Genomic DNA, 16,970 nt, shown 5'->3' on the forward strand with positions numbered 1-16,970 from the left:
AATCCACTCTGGACGCAGCATCAATACTACTTGAATTTCCTATTTTGTGATTTGGCTTACATTTCGGACTCCAGTTAATCACAAATTGGTTCCAATAAGGTTTAATTTTCACCAATAGCAATTATTTATTTAATTTTCTTACTTTCCTTTTTTTTCTTGTAACAATTTTGATTGTACTAACTGTTCCTAAGGTTCACAAACGCAGCATTTTCCAAATATCACACACTCGCTGTTATTATTCATGTGTGCTCCTTGACAATGTATTGTCAGTGAACTATAACTGAACCTGATCCTGTTCTTACCTGCTATCCATAAGCATCCACTTTTCATCAGGTGTTCAAAGTGGTGAAGGTATTTCTTTTGATGCTTTGCCATCTTAACTCATGCATATTAATTATAGTTGTCCTATTCTCGGGATCAAATCTTCTGCCTCTGTAGCTTAGTTCAATGTTGGAAGAAGCTTTTCCCATCTGTTTGGAAGCTTGTTCCACTTACCCCAAGTCTTCATTGAAGTGTTAGCAAATTGTATTTAATTTGACTCCAGAATATGTAAAGCAGGAACAAAAAAAGATACCCACTAAGAAACGTTGCATGTGTCATCTCCAACTGCAGATTATTTGTCCACCTGCAGATTATATGCCAAGAAGTTCTAAATTTAGGAAGTTGGTTCTAATTAGGCTATTAATAAAAATGAGAGCTTAACAGATTATTTAGTTTATTTAGTTTATGGATTGATGCAATGGATCAGGGCTGGTCTTCATTTTAGGATTGGAGAACGTTGAAAATACTTCCTTTCTGCTTGGAGGATGCAAAGTACAAATTGGATAAACTCAACCATGGATAGGATCCCATGATAAAACTGTTCATTATTCATGATAAATTATAGTTACATTAAAAAGAAAATTCATTTGGGAATAGAAATGCTACTCTCAAGCTGGGAATTCTTACTGCTGACCAAAAGAAGATCATGTTTCCTTTGCTAGCATCGACATCTTGAAACTTTATGAGTATAAAAAAAGAGTTTGGAAATAAATAACAGTTCTGCTTTTTAATGATTTCACCAAAAAGGAACTGACCATGATCTGGTAATGAGCCATGGTATCCTGGAAAATAACACACTGGTTGGAATATCTTCAGCAAAAAAATCCTGAATGTACAACTAGAATAGTTTCAAACCTGAGGTAATGTAGATTCAATCATCCTGATTATATTTTACTTTATGATAATTGTCTCGCACAATCAGTTCCAAAAGTTACGGAACAATGTGTTTCTGTTTGTGCTGCATTGAATACACATAGTGAAGAAAATACTTGAGGGCAGATGAAGCATTATAGGAAGATTTTTAAAGTTCAATTTACATTAGATTAAAAGTTTATTTAATTATTTCAAAATGTAAAGTCTCACACCCTCACATTAGAACAATCTGAAACAATCTGTAAATTACATGTGAATAGTGATTAAACACTCAACTCTAAACCATGAATCTACAGGCATATAAGTGTTCCAGATTGAGAAATGCAATGTTTCTGGCAGACCGCTGAAGGATCTGTTTCTGTGCTGTATAACTCTGTCCCTATGACCTGACAGGCATTTCTCATGATCAGCCAGATACTGAGCTGCCAGAAATAAAGGAGTTGAGGGTGAGTTCAGGTGAGAGGTTCATGTCTCCTCTGAAAGAATGTGAAAGACATTTGTAGCAGATTCACTACAAAGTAGTAAAGTAAATATTTTAGTAGTTCAAAGAAAATCAATAAATTGGGTTCTCATTATCTATTATAGTAAAATAATTATGTTTGTTTTTCATATATTCAACAGTTAATTAAGTCATTAAGTGAAATGTGAACGTAATGGATTGCAGTTGTCTTTCATTTTCTGTGTAACAAATATTTTGTTTTTTTCATTCAGATCCTCAGAATCACAAAGCTCCACATTCAGGTAAAATATTTTGAAGTAACCGACTTTGTGGTCAATAACTTCTTTAAAGATTGATGGTCAAACTGTGATAATCTGGCTATTCTGCAAGGCCAAGTCATCCAAGGCTATCAGCCAAATGCTGGAGCATAAAGTTAGAATAGTTAGGTAGTTACTTTAATACACAACTGACTTGATGAGCTGAAGGGGCTTGTTCTTTGCAATAGACTTCTATGACTCTGTGAATGTAGTTGATCAATGGCAATATTCAAAGGTTTGGAAAGGGATCCACAAGACAGTTCTTTATCCCCTTATTATTATTCTGAAGAGTTTCAATTTTAATAATATTTGGTGTTGGTGTGAATTCAGACTTATACTATTTATACCTTTAAATTAAACAATTCAACATAAAGAGGGCCTGCTTCCATCTCTATGACTCTATAACACAAAACTTGGGCCATTTAGTCTCATTACAGGACAATAGTCTTGATTCTGTGTTCTAATGAACCTAATTAGCTATTACAGCTTCCTCTGTTTGATCATTAAACTTCCGTAACTAATGTGAGACGCACTACAACACTTTGAGAATGTGTACAGTGAACAACACTATATAAATACAACATGTATTTCTGTTTTTACCTGCGAATCAAATGGCTGGTAGGGAAACTGAAAAGCCAACCTTGGCTGTAGCTTGTACACCTAAATAGATCACAGGCTTCTCTGTTTATTTGGAATGTAAGCTACTTAACTATGAAAAAACAATATGCCAACTGGGTTTCAATATTGAATGCCCACCCAAGCTATATTCAACAGAGGCTTTGTCCCATTCCTGTTCACCTCTTGCAGCTGCCTCAAAGATTCTGCTACATACATGTCAAGGACCAAATCTCAAACTTAAGGGGACCTGCTGATGACTGCTCCTGACAAGTTTTACGAACAGTATTTTGTTTTTAGTTTACCGGGTACAAGACATCTGATCCTGAATCTACTGTTATACTGCAGCCTACCTACTGACAGGTTCTCAATCCGTCTGAAATTAAGTACTGATACCCCAAGTCAAACTGACACCTGCCTCAAGGTGGATATCAGCTGGATTCACACTCACTCACAAAACAGCGCTCACTTTAGAGTCCAAAGCTCATACCTAAAAATGGTTTCAGCATCTTGTGAGTCGACCGCAGTTCAGTTTAGAAACCCTGTACATTTCCTGCACACTATGGGTGGAGTTTGAAAATATTCACCAATTTTTCATCAATAAGTTACCCATAATATATTTATCTGTATTTGATCATTGTGACTTATGAATTTATTTACTGAAGTTAAAAATCACACAACACCAGCTTATAGTCCAACAGGTTTAATTGAAAGCACACTAGCTTTCGGAGCAACGCTCCTTCATCAGGTGATTGTGAATTTACTGAATGCTGCCAGAAATGTTACTCAATGAAATAAAAGTGAATTAAGAACTCAAAGAGAGGTTGCCTAGATTTGTCTGTAATGTATTTAAACCACTGATTTCGGAAGGGAAATTGCATTCCACATCAATCTAAGCCTCATTCGAATCTGTCACCATTTAGCGACTAACCAACATAGTTAACAACATAAAGTAGACTGTGATGTATGTATTTAATTTACATGACAGGCCTTGTATCATGTGGCTGGAAACAGGAAGACAAAGGATCAAGCTTTTATGAATATGCACATTCCACTTTTCAAAACACAAAAACACAAAAAAAGATTTGGCAATGTTTACAATTACTGGGAACTTTGAACAAAGAGACACAAATGCCTCCCAACATTCTTGGATTCAGATCACTCCATTTAACTTAAACATCTTTCAGAATGAAATTAACTAATTTGAAACAGAGGAGCTACATTTGTGAATCAAACTGCTTCAATTGATCTGCTTGTTTTCTGATCTCTTTTAGTTTCAGATTAAATTTTAATATAAATTTTGTTTGATTATTGTACAGTTCAATCAAGATGACATTTTTGTCAGAAATAGTATTTTTAATTATAGTAAATACATAAAACCTCTTATTTGCAGTCTTCAACTCTGATAGGTATTTGCAGTGTAAGCCTCTATCTCCCAGGTGTAAAGAATTAACAATTACCATTTCCAATAGCAAACATAAATGAAAAATCAGTTTCAAATTCAATTTATTATGTATGTATAAACGTGCTCTTTGTTTCTTTCTCTGTCCCTCACATACGCACCTTCTTTCTTGCTAGTCCACTTTTCCGTGCTCAATTTAATACACTTTCTGAAGCTTATTGAAATGAATAGATCTGTGATCAGAATTATCACTTGTTTTTCTAATTCTCTCACATATGCTCGAACACACTATGCCTCGTATTTAAAAAGAATTATTGCAAGTTGTCCTTTTGTTTTTCCATATCATTTGAAGAAATGCTACTGAGTAGAAATTTATAGAGAAAAAAAATTTAGGCAAAAGACTGACACACACAGATGTACCCTGAGAACTGTATGCCCTAAGTCTGCATAGTTCACATTCAGCTCAATATCATAATGCTGATAAAGGTAGCAAAATTGAGTGCAGCCTTTTCAATGAGACACAAAGTTTTAGCAAAAGCGTTACATGATATAAAACAAAATTCAGCTGCTATGTGATTGTATAATTGTGAACCATGTCTCTTTATTATGTTATAAACTTTACTTTGGAATGAGAAAATGCATCTACTTCAGAAAAGATTTGCAGATGAAAATGATATCTTGAAAGCATTTTCAGAAACTTATGAAAACACGGTCATCAGATTATGCAATATCAGAGGAAAATTCTCTGACCGCAGTGCCGAGAGTGTCATCTATCACAGTGTCTTCCAAAGGTGCAGCAGGAACTGCATGGATTGCCAAATTCCAATGTTTGTTTATTATTTATGTGCAAAGACTATACAGATCTGTTTCAGTAACTGTGTACATATATAAAGATTTTTTTATGAATTAAGTATTGTTTTGCGATAAGAAAAAGTTCAATGAAACATGCTGCCAAGATACTGAATTAAAAATGCTGTGGATTATGAATGGATAAGGTCAGTGAAGTGGAGGTGACTAGTTTTTCAAAAACTGGCACCAATTAAAGACCATATGAAGCTGGAACTCTTTGATAATTGACATTTTGGCTGGACCAATGGCAGGAGCGTGGGACAAGAATAGTTCAAAGTGGGAGATCATGTGATAACAATTACATCTTGTGGCATATGTCCGGCCAGAATTGACACCTTGTGAAGATCTTTATTCCAAATGATGTGTTTAAATGGCAGATACATGCTAAAGTGAAATCAAATTACAAGAGGAGTGGAACCCATATGACAATGGTAAGCTGATTAGTGCATGATGTACAAATAAATGTTCTTTTATTTTCACAAGAGAAACAAAAATAAAGTCATGCGCTGTCATTTGTAGTTATAGATTTCTCATGTCACTCAATATACCTGGTCAACATGAAGATTATTATTCATGAACAATGCTGTTAATTTTAGACTGTACCACTTTCAAGAGACTCTGTACTTGCATTTCATCAATTATTTCTGAAGCATTAAACTCATTTAATGACCTGGATGGGTATTAGTGTCAGTTTAAAAACTGAAAGAACTGAAGATGTTGTAAATCAGAAACAAAAACAGAAATGCTGGAAAATCTCAGCAGGTCTGGCAACATCTGTGAAGAGAAATCAGAGTTAACATTTCGAGTTCGGTGACCTTCCATAGAACCAGTGTCAGAGTGTCTGGTGCTGTTCATTCCTTGGTGATGATCCTTCCCTAAGGAATGTTGTTTCGATGGTGAGTGCTCGATCAGAGTAAAATAGTTGTATAGTTGTCTTTCAACAAGTTGGTGTTTAAGCAAGAACAAAGGATATTAATACTGTAGCTTTGAGTTGTTCATAAGTGCAGACACACAGACTTGCTGCTGGGTTGTGCCATGAGGACGTCTTAATGAATGTCAAAATCACTACCTAAGGTGGTGTAGAAGTCAAGGCTAAGGGGGAGGCAGAGTAATTTGTGGAGGTGGGAACAAGGATGGTGACGGAAGGAAACTCAAAGTGCATGGGGCTATTTTGGTGGAAGAGGGGAAGAGCAAGTTAGTGGCAATGACATCTGCCATGGGCTACACAGACATAGTATAGAGAAGCAGGCTAGACATTATTATGGTGTATGGCAGGGTCCAAAGTTAGGGAGGACAGTTGGAATGAAGTTCAATGTGGTGAGTCTTCACATGCACTAGATGGGTTGAAATGAGCTTGGAGTAGTGCAACATACAAGGGACATGAAATCTTTTGAGTTGGGGGGGGGGGGGGTGGTTTAACCTGGCAATAAGGAGATACTAGGTGCTGACATTGTCCATCATGACCGTGCTCCCTGCCATTGCTTGCCTGCTCTCTGGATGCTTTGTGATGTTAGAAAATGACTGGGTCAATGCCCAGGCTGGACAAAGTAAATGTCAGTTCAATGAGTGAGAACATGGGATTCATGTTTGCTGGATGCTAGGATATTGTAGCAAGAAATGCATGAAGCAAGCTTCTGTAAACTCAATTGCATTTAGTATGCAATCATTTCATCACCCATTTGCAATGCATACAGAGTGAAGACACTTAGGGGTCAGATGCTTGTCAAATGCAATTTGCAATATGCTGTTATAAAGCAAAGGACTGAAAGAAGCTGAAGAAACTCAATAGGCATGGTAGCATCTGTGGAAAGAAGACTGAGTTAGTGTTTTGAGTCCAGTGACTCTTCTTCAGAACTACATGGCTGCAAGGAGGACTAGTGCACCAGTAGATTCTCAGTGAGTGACAAGTTGTTGGGGCTGGAATGGATAAGGGTTGATATAGTGATGGGGTACTTCATTAATGCGAGGAGTTTGGTAAGATATGGTGAGAAATCTCATTCAGCTTTGTGGTGGAAATCCCTCCAAAAATATTCAATGCAACTCATAATTAATGAAAAAAAGGTAAGGTTCAGCACAATGTCCCTGTTGAATTGAAGACTTCCAAAGCATATTGAACCATTGTTGCTAGTTTGTAGATTCAAATGAAAGCTGCTTCTTGTTCGGTGTCCAGGTGCTGTGATTATAACTATCATTGAGCCTGCATCGATATTCACATACTGATAACAAATTTGGAAAGGTTTAAGCTAGATCACAAACCCAACAAATCATTGCTTTGGTTTCACATCTATCAGTTGCCAAACTCTGCTATTTGGAAATTTACAGCCATATACAGTTGGAATTCCTCTTCTATGAACACGCAGATGTGATCCATTCTTATCTTTATTTTATGAACTTAATATTGTAAAAAAAACAGTTGCTGCACTGACATTGTATGTAATTTGGAGGATAGCACAGAGGTGGGATCTGCACGTGGGCACAAGTCGCCTGCACCAGGAAGTAGAATGCAGGTCCATCTCCCTGGATGAAATATTTTACACAAATTCTGTTGCCGAAGAAGTTGATAGAAACAGAGCATGGAAGTGGGAAAAAAAGTGCTGATGGGCAAGTGTAAAGAAGTGCTTTGTTTATTTGGAGACCTACCAGAAAGCCAGTGGTCACTGTCAAGGAACATGTGGGAATCTGATATCAACTTTGTACATGGCTTTACGCAGAACTTGGTATGCATTCTTTCTAGTATGGGAATGACAGTCAAGCTCAATATCACTTGAAAGGAACCATGATGCAGATGGTGGCCAATGTCTGAGCTGCCATTGCAGCTCAAGGGGAATCTACCCAACATTGGAGTGCTGTGCAGGCAGCTCGGACTGAGGTCATGGAAATTAAGTTAGTTGTCAAAAAATACAAACTATATGGTTTAGGATACTAGTATTCAACTGGACGTTCAGAGTCTCACAGCAAGCTAGCAGTTTGTCGTACAGAACATTCCTGGGATTGCCTCAGCTCCTCAGTGATCAGTTAGATTGTGTTGTGAATGGCAGCATTGCTCTCATTATATGAAAGCTACCCATGTATGCTTGAGTTGTGTTCAAATGTTAATATACAGTGAACTGGTATAAAGGTATAAAAGCTTCTGTGATAAAAGTGGGGCATTTACTTACATTATGTGCTGACCAGGGTTGCATATCAACTGCACATTCAGAAAGTGGAACACTTGCAGTTGAACCACATTCCAGCATTGCCCTGTGGATATTGCATTGAAATATGTATTCAGTCAATGGCATTCTGTACCATGGGACAGGCCAGTCACCTTGTTGAAGCTGTAAGGGTGCCTTGACTCCTTTTTCTGGTCAGAGGGTGCACCATCCACACTCCTGGCACAAAGAGTATCAGTAATCACCCTTTATAATTAATGGCAAACTGGGAAATGTTTGCATTGTTGTCAGTTCCAACCTGGCAGGTCAGCCACTGGTAGCACCCCTCCCATTCCAACCCATCCCGCTCTGACGCTGCAGGTCTGCTTGAAAAGATAGCTGATTTCACCCTATTCAAAAAACTGGTGACGTTTCACACATTGCTACACTCTGAAGTTGAGCTATAAATAATTTGCTTCTTAAATGTTCCTGGTGGATACGTTGTCCTGCTGAGAGCCCCTCTCTATGCAAGCACTTTGCTGTCCTCTGTGTCTCCCTTGCCTCTTTTCTGTTCTGCTGCAGGCCAAGAAAATTAATAACTATAGCACGCATGACCAGGAGTAAACTGTCTGAGCAAAACCCTTGAAGTCAGAACTAAATCCTTCACCCCAGACAACACCATTCTCTATAGACTTCACTGACTTTAAGTGACACCACAAAACAAACAGCCTTTCTCCAAACTCAGCAACAGCCCAAAGAAATCAATCATCAACTAGCCTGAAAGCCATTGTTAATCAACTTAATTGGCAGTGGAGGGGGGAAGGGAGGCTCCTTGCTTTTGATAAATGTCCAGCTTTGTGTATTAATTGTATAATTGCATATTAATTGTATTTAGTTGTTAGCAGGTAGTGAGCATTAACTGAAGGAATGCACTTGTGAGCCACTATAAAGGAAGACAGATTGACACTGTAGTTGTTGGGTTAAGAGGTGTTTGTTTATAAGGTGCAATTCTGTAAATAAATTCTTATGTAGGCATTGTAAAGATGGCTCTAGCTGTACCATTTACTACAGTGCATGCTTAAAAAACAATGAGTTGGAGGGTTGAGTCTGAATATTATTCTGCTGGTATTAAATCTGTGCCATGTGCTGACTGCCATGTACTGAGGCACAGTGAAAAGCTTTGTCTTGCGAGCAACACAGGCAGATCACAGAGTTAAGTAACATAGATAAGTAAATAATGGGTAAACTGCAGCAAAAACAAAAACACAGGTATAGGCGAATGTTAAGAGTTTGTGAGTCCATTTTGTATTCTAACAGCAGTAGGTTAGAAACTGTTTCAAACTGGCTGGTGTATGTGTTCAGGCTTCTGTACCTTCTCCCTGATGGTCGCGATTGTAGAAAAACATTGCCAGGGTGGGATGTTTCTTTGAGAATGCTGGCGGCCTTTTCTTGACAGCAGGCTTGGTAGATGGATTCTATAGATAGGAGGTAGGCCTTTGTGATGGTCTGGACCAAGTTCACCACTCTCTAATCATCTCCGATCAGTTACCATACCAGGTGGTGATGCATCCAGACAGAATACCCTCGATGGTGCAGCTATAAAGGTTGGCAAGGGTATTCACCATCATGTCAAATTTCCTCAGCTGCCTGAGGAAGAAGAGACGTTGTTGGGCCTTTGTAACCAGGGCATCCACATGAAGAGTCCAAGAAAGCTTGTTGTGGATGACCACTCCCAAGAGCTGGACACTCTCCACTCTTTCCACTTCTATGCTGTTAATGTGTAGAGGGGTGGGGGGGGAATGAGTAACATCCTGCTGAAAGTCAATAATGAGTTTGTTGGTTTCTCTGGCATAGAGAGCTAGGTTATTCTCAGTGCACCATTTTCCAGGTCTTCCACTTGTCGTCTGCAGTCATCTGAGATTCGATTGACTATGGTGGTGTCATCAGCGAACTTGTAAATGGCATTAGCCTGGTATTTGGCGAGGCAGTCATGGGTATACAGTGAGTACAGTAGGGGGCTGAGTACGCACCCCTGAGGGCTCCAGTGTCGAGTGTTAGTGAGGGTGAAATATTGTCCCCAATCTTCACAGATTGTGGCCTGTGGGTCAGGAAACTGAGGATCCAGTTGCAGAGAGTGGGGCTTAGACTGAGATCACTAAGTTTAGTAATCAGTCTCGAGGGGATAATAGTGTTGAAGACTGAACTGTAGTCAATGAGTAGGATTCTTACATAGCTGTTCTTGGTATCAAGATGTTCTCGGGAGGAGTGAAGGGCAAGTGATATAGCATCTAACGTGTATCTGTTGGTCTGATAGACAAATTGGAGTGGGTCAAGAAGAGTGGGGAAGGCTGGAGTTGATTAATGCCATGACCAGCCTTTCATAGCACTTCATGACCAGAAAAGTAAGGACCACTGGGAAGTAGTCATTTAAGACATGCTGCATGAGCCTTCTTAGGCAGAGGGATGCTGTTGGCTCTCTTGAAACAGGCTGGGACAGTGGCCTGCTGCAGGGAGAGGTTGAAGATATCCAAGAAGACCTCGGCCAGTTGATCGGCACATGCTCTGAATGCACAGCCTGGTATTCTGTCTGATCCCATCGCTTTCCTTGGATTCACATGAAGGAAAACTGATCTGACCTTTGATGCAGTGACTGTTGGGATCAGTTCGTCAGGACTTGTTGGAATAGCTGTTACCTCACTGCTGAAATTCTGCTCAAAGCGAGCATAAAAGGCGTTGAGATGAAATCGTAATGTGCCCATGTTTCATACCTTGTCCAAAATAATGTCAGACAAGGCACTGCCTGGATACCATGCTGCACCTTGTTTAGTTACTTAACTTGGAAATTTAGCATAATCGTACAACAACGGATGCAAGACTGCCTACATTTTCTTGCATTATGCACCACACTGCCTGAGAGGAAATGATAACTTTTAGTAATGAGACCGCAATGACGGAAAGAAAATAAAAATACAAAAATGAAGACAACTTATGTGTTGACATGTTTTAAACCATCATCAAACCAATTCTGGCCAGTGTTATATTTTTACACATCTAACCCAATGTTAAATAGATAGAATAATTAATACTGCAAGGATTCAATCATTGTGGAAAGTAGCCTTATCAGAGATGATAGTGCATTCAAATCAGTTAGAATTTTATTGTGGATTAATTCCAAAACTTCAAAACTAATTGATGAAAACTTTATTTGACAAATATAAGAATAGCTCTTATCAACTATTCCTGGACCATAGATACATTGGTCTGCTTTCCTTGTCTAATCTGCACAATTACTTATTTTATCAAAAATATAATAAATGCACCATACTTCCTGTGTGTGGGGAGTCAGGTAGACATCAATTATTGACAATTTGTCTTTTTAGCATTGTTGCTTTATGAACACCGATATTCTTCCACATTTGCACAAAGCACAAAATAAAAAATATTGGGTTTTTGTGTGTATAAATGATGTACATTTGTATGTATTCTCACTATCAGCTTTGCCTGTGGAGACAAAATGAGTTATACATTCTTCATAGTAAGCAGCTTTTTCCATTGAACTTGTCGAAACCTCAGTTGATTGAGGTTTGGAGTCAGGAATTGTAAATAGTCAGTATTTAGGGAGTGTTTGGAATCTGGGGGAGCTGGATATTTGGGCCCTTCTGTAATTAGCAGTGGCTTGAGACTTGTAAAGAAGACTTGGGAGCTTGAGGCAAGAGGGCGACTGAAAACTGAAAATCTTGAGAGTTTTTATGAGGGTTTTTGATGAGGGGGTAACAGTAAATTTTGAAATTTTAGAAGGCATTCGATAAAAAAACCATAAAAGAGGCTGTTACACAAAATTAGCATTCAACTAACTGTGAGGTGATATAATATTGAGGACTGAGGATTGATTAATGGCCAGGAAACTGAGAGTAAGTACAGAAAGTCATTTTTGAGATGCCAGAGTGTAACTTTGCAATGTTGAAATGATTACTGTTTAAACCGTCAAAGGACAGTTTACAACATTGACCAATATCTTCCAACCAGTGTTTGCAATTCTATCATTGATGCTATATCAAATGAATTGTAAAGCTATTCGTCCTGGCATGCTTGATACATTAATATTACAACACACTTTAACAATATTTAATCGGTATATTGGATTGGTAACTAGAGAAGATGGGGGCCCAGTAGATGTGGTATATAGTAGATTTTTAGAAGGCTTTCAATAAGGTTCCATATGAGAGGTTAGTAAACAAAAATTACAACATATGAGATCGGGGAATATGTTGGCGTGGATTGAAACAGGTTAATGAGAAAAAGAGAGTTTGAATATATGGGGCATTTTAGGTTGGCAGGCTATAATTAGTGGGGTATCACGAGTGTTTGAGTGCCAGCTATTCACACTCTATGCCAATGATTCAGACATCAAGATTAAAGTAAGTTTTTTCCAAATATGTGGACGATACAGAGCAGATGAGCTGATAAAAAGACACTTTAAGGTGATGTGGACCAGCGAAGTGAATACACAAAATAATTGAAAGATGAAATGCAATGCAGGGAAATATGAGGTAATCCATTTTGATAGGAAAACAAAACTACAGAATATTTATTAAATGATGAGAAGCAAGAAGTGTTAAATTTCAAAGGGATTTGGGTAGCCTCCTTCATAAGTCATTGAGTTGTAGAGCTGTACAGCAGGGAAACAGATCCTTCGTTCCAACTTGTCTGCGCCGACCAGATAACCTAAACTGATCTAGTTTCATTTCCAAGCATTTGGCCCACATTGACTAAGCTTTTCCCATTCATGTCCCAAATGTATTTTAAATGTTGTATTTGTACCAGTCTTCACTACTTAGAGTCATAGAGATGTACAGCATGGAAACAGACCCTTTAGTCCAACCTGTCCATGCCAACCAGATATCCCAACCCAATCTAGTCCCATTTGCCAGCACCCGGCCCATATCCCTCCAAACCCTTCCTATTCATATACCCATCCAAATGCCTCTTAAATGTTGCAATTGTACCAGCCTCCACCACTTCCTCTGACAGCTCATTCCATACACATACCACCTTCTGCGTGAAAAAGTTGCCCCTTAGGTCTCTTTTATATCTTTCCCCTCTCACCCTAAACCTATGCCCTCTAGTTCTGGACTCTCCGACCCCAGGGAAAAGACTTTTTGTCTATTTATCCTATCCATGCCCCTCATAATTTTATAAACATCTATAAGGTCTCCACTCAGTCTCCGACGCTCCAGGGAAAACAGCCCCACCCTGTTCAGCCTCTCCCTGTAGATCAGATCCTCCAACCCTGGCAACATCCTTGTAAGTCTTTTCTGAACCCTTTCAAGTTTCACAACATCTTTCCGATAGGAAGGAGACCAGAATTGCACACAATATTCCAACAGTGGCCTAACCAATGTCCTGTACAGCTGCAACATGATCTCCCAACTCCTGTACTCAATACTCTACTCTGACCAATAAAGGAAAGCATACCAAACACCTTCTTCACTATCCTATCTACCTGCGACTCCACTTTCAAGGAGCTATGAACCTGCACTCTTTGTTCAGCAACACTCCCTAGGACCTTACCATTAAACATAGAAGTCCTGCTAAGATTTGCTTTCCCAAAATACAGCACCTCGCATTTATCTGAATTAAACTCCATCTGCCACTTCTCAGCCCAATGGCCCATCTGGTCCAGATCCTGTTGTAATCTGAGGTAACCCTCTTCGATGTCCACTACACCTCCAATTTTGGTGTCATCTGCAAACTTGCTAACTGTACCTCTTATGCTAGCATCCATATTATTTATGTAAATGACAAAAAGTAGAGGGCCCAGCACCAATCCTTGTGGCACTCCACTGGTCACAGGCCTCCAGTCTGAAAAACAACCCTCCACCACCACCCTCTGTCTTCTACCTTTGAGCCAGTTCTGTATCCAAATGGCTATTTCTCCCTGTATTCCATGAGATCTAACCTTGCTAATCAGTCTCCCATGGGGAACCTTGTCGAATGCCTTACTGAAGTCCATATAGATCACATCTACTGCTCTGCCCTCATCAATCTTCTTTGTTACTATTTCGTCTGGTAGCTCATTCCATACATAAACCCTTTGTGTGAAAAGGTTGCCCTCAAGACCCTTTTAAATCTTTCCCCTCTCACCTTAACACTATGCCCTGTAGTTTTGGACTCCCCTTGCCTACCCTATCCATTGCCCTCATGATTTTGTTAACCTCTATAAGCCACTAAAAGTTAACATGTGGGTAATACCAAGCTATTAAGAAGTCAAATGATATTTTGACTTCTGTTGCAAGAGGACCCAAGTATAAGAGCAACAGTGTTTTACTGCAATTATGTAGAGCATTGGTGAGACCAGAGCTGGATTATTGTATCCAATTTTGGTCTTCTTAACTATGAACATCGACACTAACCATAAAGAAAGTGAAATGGAGACTCACCAAACTAATTCCTGGAAGTTAGAATTTTCTTTTTGAAACGATTAAATAGATTGGGCCTTTTTGCTTTGGTATTTAGAAGAATGAGAGGTTATTAGATTACTTACAGTGTGGAAACAGGCCCTTCGGCCCAACAAGTCCACACCGACCCGCCGAAGCGCAACCCACCCAAACATTTACCCCTTACCTAACACTACGGGCAATTTAGCATGGCCAATTCACCTGACCCGCACATCTTTGGATTGTGGGAGGAAACCAGAGCACCCGGAGGAAACCCACGCAGACACGGGGAGAACGTGCAAACTCCACACAGTCAGTCGCCTGAGGCGGGAATTGAACCTAGGTCCCTGGTGCTGTGAGGCAGCAGTGCTAACCACTGTGCCACCGTGCCGCTGCAAATATACAAACCTCTTATATGGTCTGGCAGGGTTGATGCGGGAGACTTATGGTGTACCTGTTGGGGTTTGAAAACCAATGGTCACAGTCTCAGAGTAGGTGGCAGAGCATTTAGGACTGAGATAACGAGGAATTTTCTTCACTCGCAGGGTGGTGAGTCATTGGAGTTCTCTGCCTAGAGAGTTATGGATGTTCATTTGTCGAGTATATTGCAAACCGATATTGATAGATTTTTATATTTTGAAAACATTAAGAGTTTCAAAGATAATACACGAAAATGTTTAAGTAAAAGATCAGCCATGATGTCATTGAATAGCAGAGCAGGCTTGATCGGCGGAATGGCAAGGCCTGCTATTCCTTAGATTAGTGATTATTCCCACCAACCACCTGCAACTCCTCACAAAGCAGAATCCATAAAGCTAACAGAAGGCATTCTTTCTTTAGTGAGTTCTGTGGGTTCAGTGAGCAAAATCATTGTCCCAATTCCCGGCTTACTTACTGGGGAAGTAACCTCATTTGGTGGTTAGCACACATAAATACATGCTGACACATACACAGTGGTTTGGGAAAAAAATGTCTTTAAAGTCTCTTTCTTAAAATTTCAAAGTTCTTTTTACCCACTGGTTGTTGTGAAGCAACCAAAGGAAAAAATCTATTGAAAGTGAACTGTCTATTGCAAAGAGCAAATTGGGAACCGAGCAAGATCATCTTTTATTTGTCTCCCAAATTTTAAGATTGTCACCATTTACGTGAATGCTTTTGAGAGCTTGTGTGCATAAAGATGCCATGTTTAAAAGAGGAGCCTGATAATAAAATTAAAACTGAACAAGAATAAATGTTCCTTATGTCTTTTTAAAAGTGTATACTCCATGCAAATCCCCCACATTTATCTCGGTGAATACTGAAAATGATTATTTCTTATAACTGTAAAACTTAGAAACACCAAAAAGTAGCTTGAAGATTAATTTAAGATTGAAGCTAATGTGTGCTAAGTTAAATATAGATGGCAAAAATTTGGAAAAGCTGGAATTTCTTTCAGGAAAGAATTATTTTAGACTGTGTACTTCAGATCTCAGGTCTCATGTCTTTATCCCCCATGACCTTGAGATGCAGGAAGGTAACAATTAAGATTCAGTCAGAAAGACTGATCTACTGAACATAATTCAAACATTGTTATTTTTCAATAATTTTTGAGAATAACTTTTATGTGAAGACTATTTTTGGGCTTCATTATGAGCTGTCATTAAACCATTTTGTGTCATGTGTAGATTGTAACTTTAACTGGTGAAAATCAAAAAAGCTATTTCAACATTAACGCTACTTAAGGTTAGATTTGTGCTGAATGAAAAGCATCAGGATAAGTTGCGACAATACTAAACAAGAGAGAAATCTATATTTTCACAGGATTGACAAGTTGAAGGGCTTATGCCCGAAACGTCGAATTTCCTGTTCCTTGGACGCTGCCTGACCTGCTGCGCTTTAACCAGCAACATATTTTCAGCTTAATTCCAATCTATCCTCACTATTAAATCATAGTTTTTTTTGTAAGTATGATATTTTAAATTAGTCAATTGAACATATAACAACATTTGAACCTAATGATATTAACTATCTGGTCACAATTTCATATCCAGATAATTGTTTCAATAATAATTAACCGATACAGTAGAGTTGGCCAGTATCAAAATAATCTCTTATTATCCAGAACTGGATTAGAGAAGACCTTTGCTTTCCTTTAGTTTCTTGTTATATGTTCATTGAAACACAAAGTATTTTCTGAAGTGAGTCGAAATATGTTGAGTGACAAATTTAGGTCAATGAATTGTCTGACTGGTCTCAAATCAGATCATGTCAAATGGAAATAGCAGGTCATTTACGGGGTCTAAAATGATTCATTCTAAGTTTCAAATTCTTTTGTATCACAAAGTGACAACGATAAGCAAGTATGATGTAAAGTTTAGCTCGTGAGTTAAGGTATAATTTAATGATAGGGTAGGATCAGGTTGATGTTTGTAACATGCTGAACAGCTATGGTGATCCTTAACTGTAAAAGTTTACATTTTGCTTTTATTTTCCATTAACATTACAGAATTTTACTGACCCATTTATCCTTGAACTCTATATTATACTTTATTTTTACAAGACTCTTTTGGATGCATTCTTTATCTCCTGATTTGGAAATGCCGATGT

This window comes from Hemiscyllium ocellatum, chromosome 13 (genome assembly GCF_020745735.1).
Source record: "Hemiscyllium ocellatum isolate sHemOce1 chromosome 13, sHemOce1.pat.X.cur, whole genome shotgun sequence".
In the NCBI taxonomy this organism is placed as follows: domain Eukaryota; kingdom Metazoa; phylum Chordata; class Chondrichthyes; order Orectolobiformes; family Hemiscylliidae; genus Hemiscyllium; species Hemiscyllium ocellatum.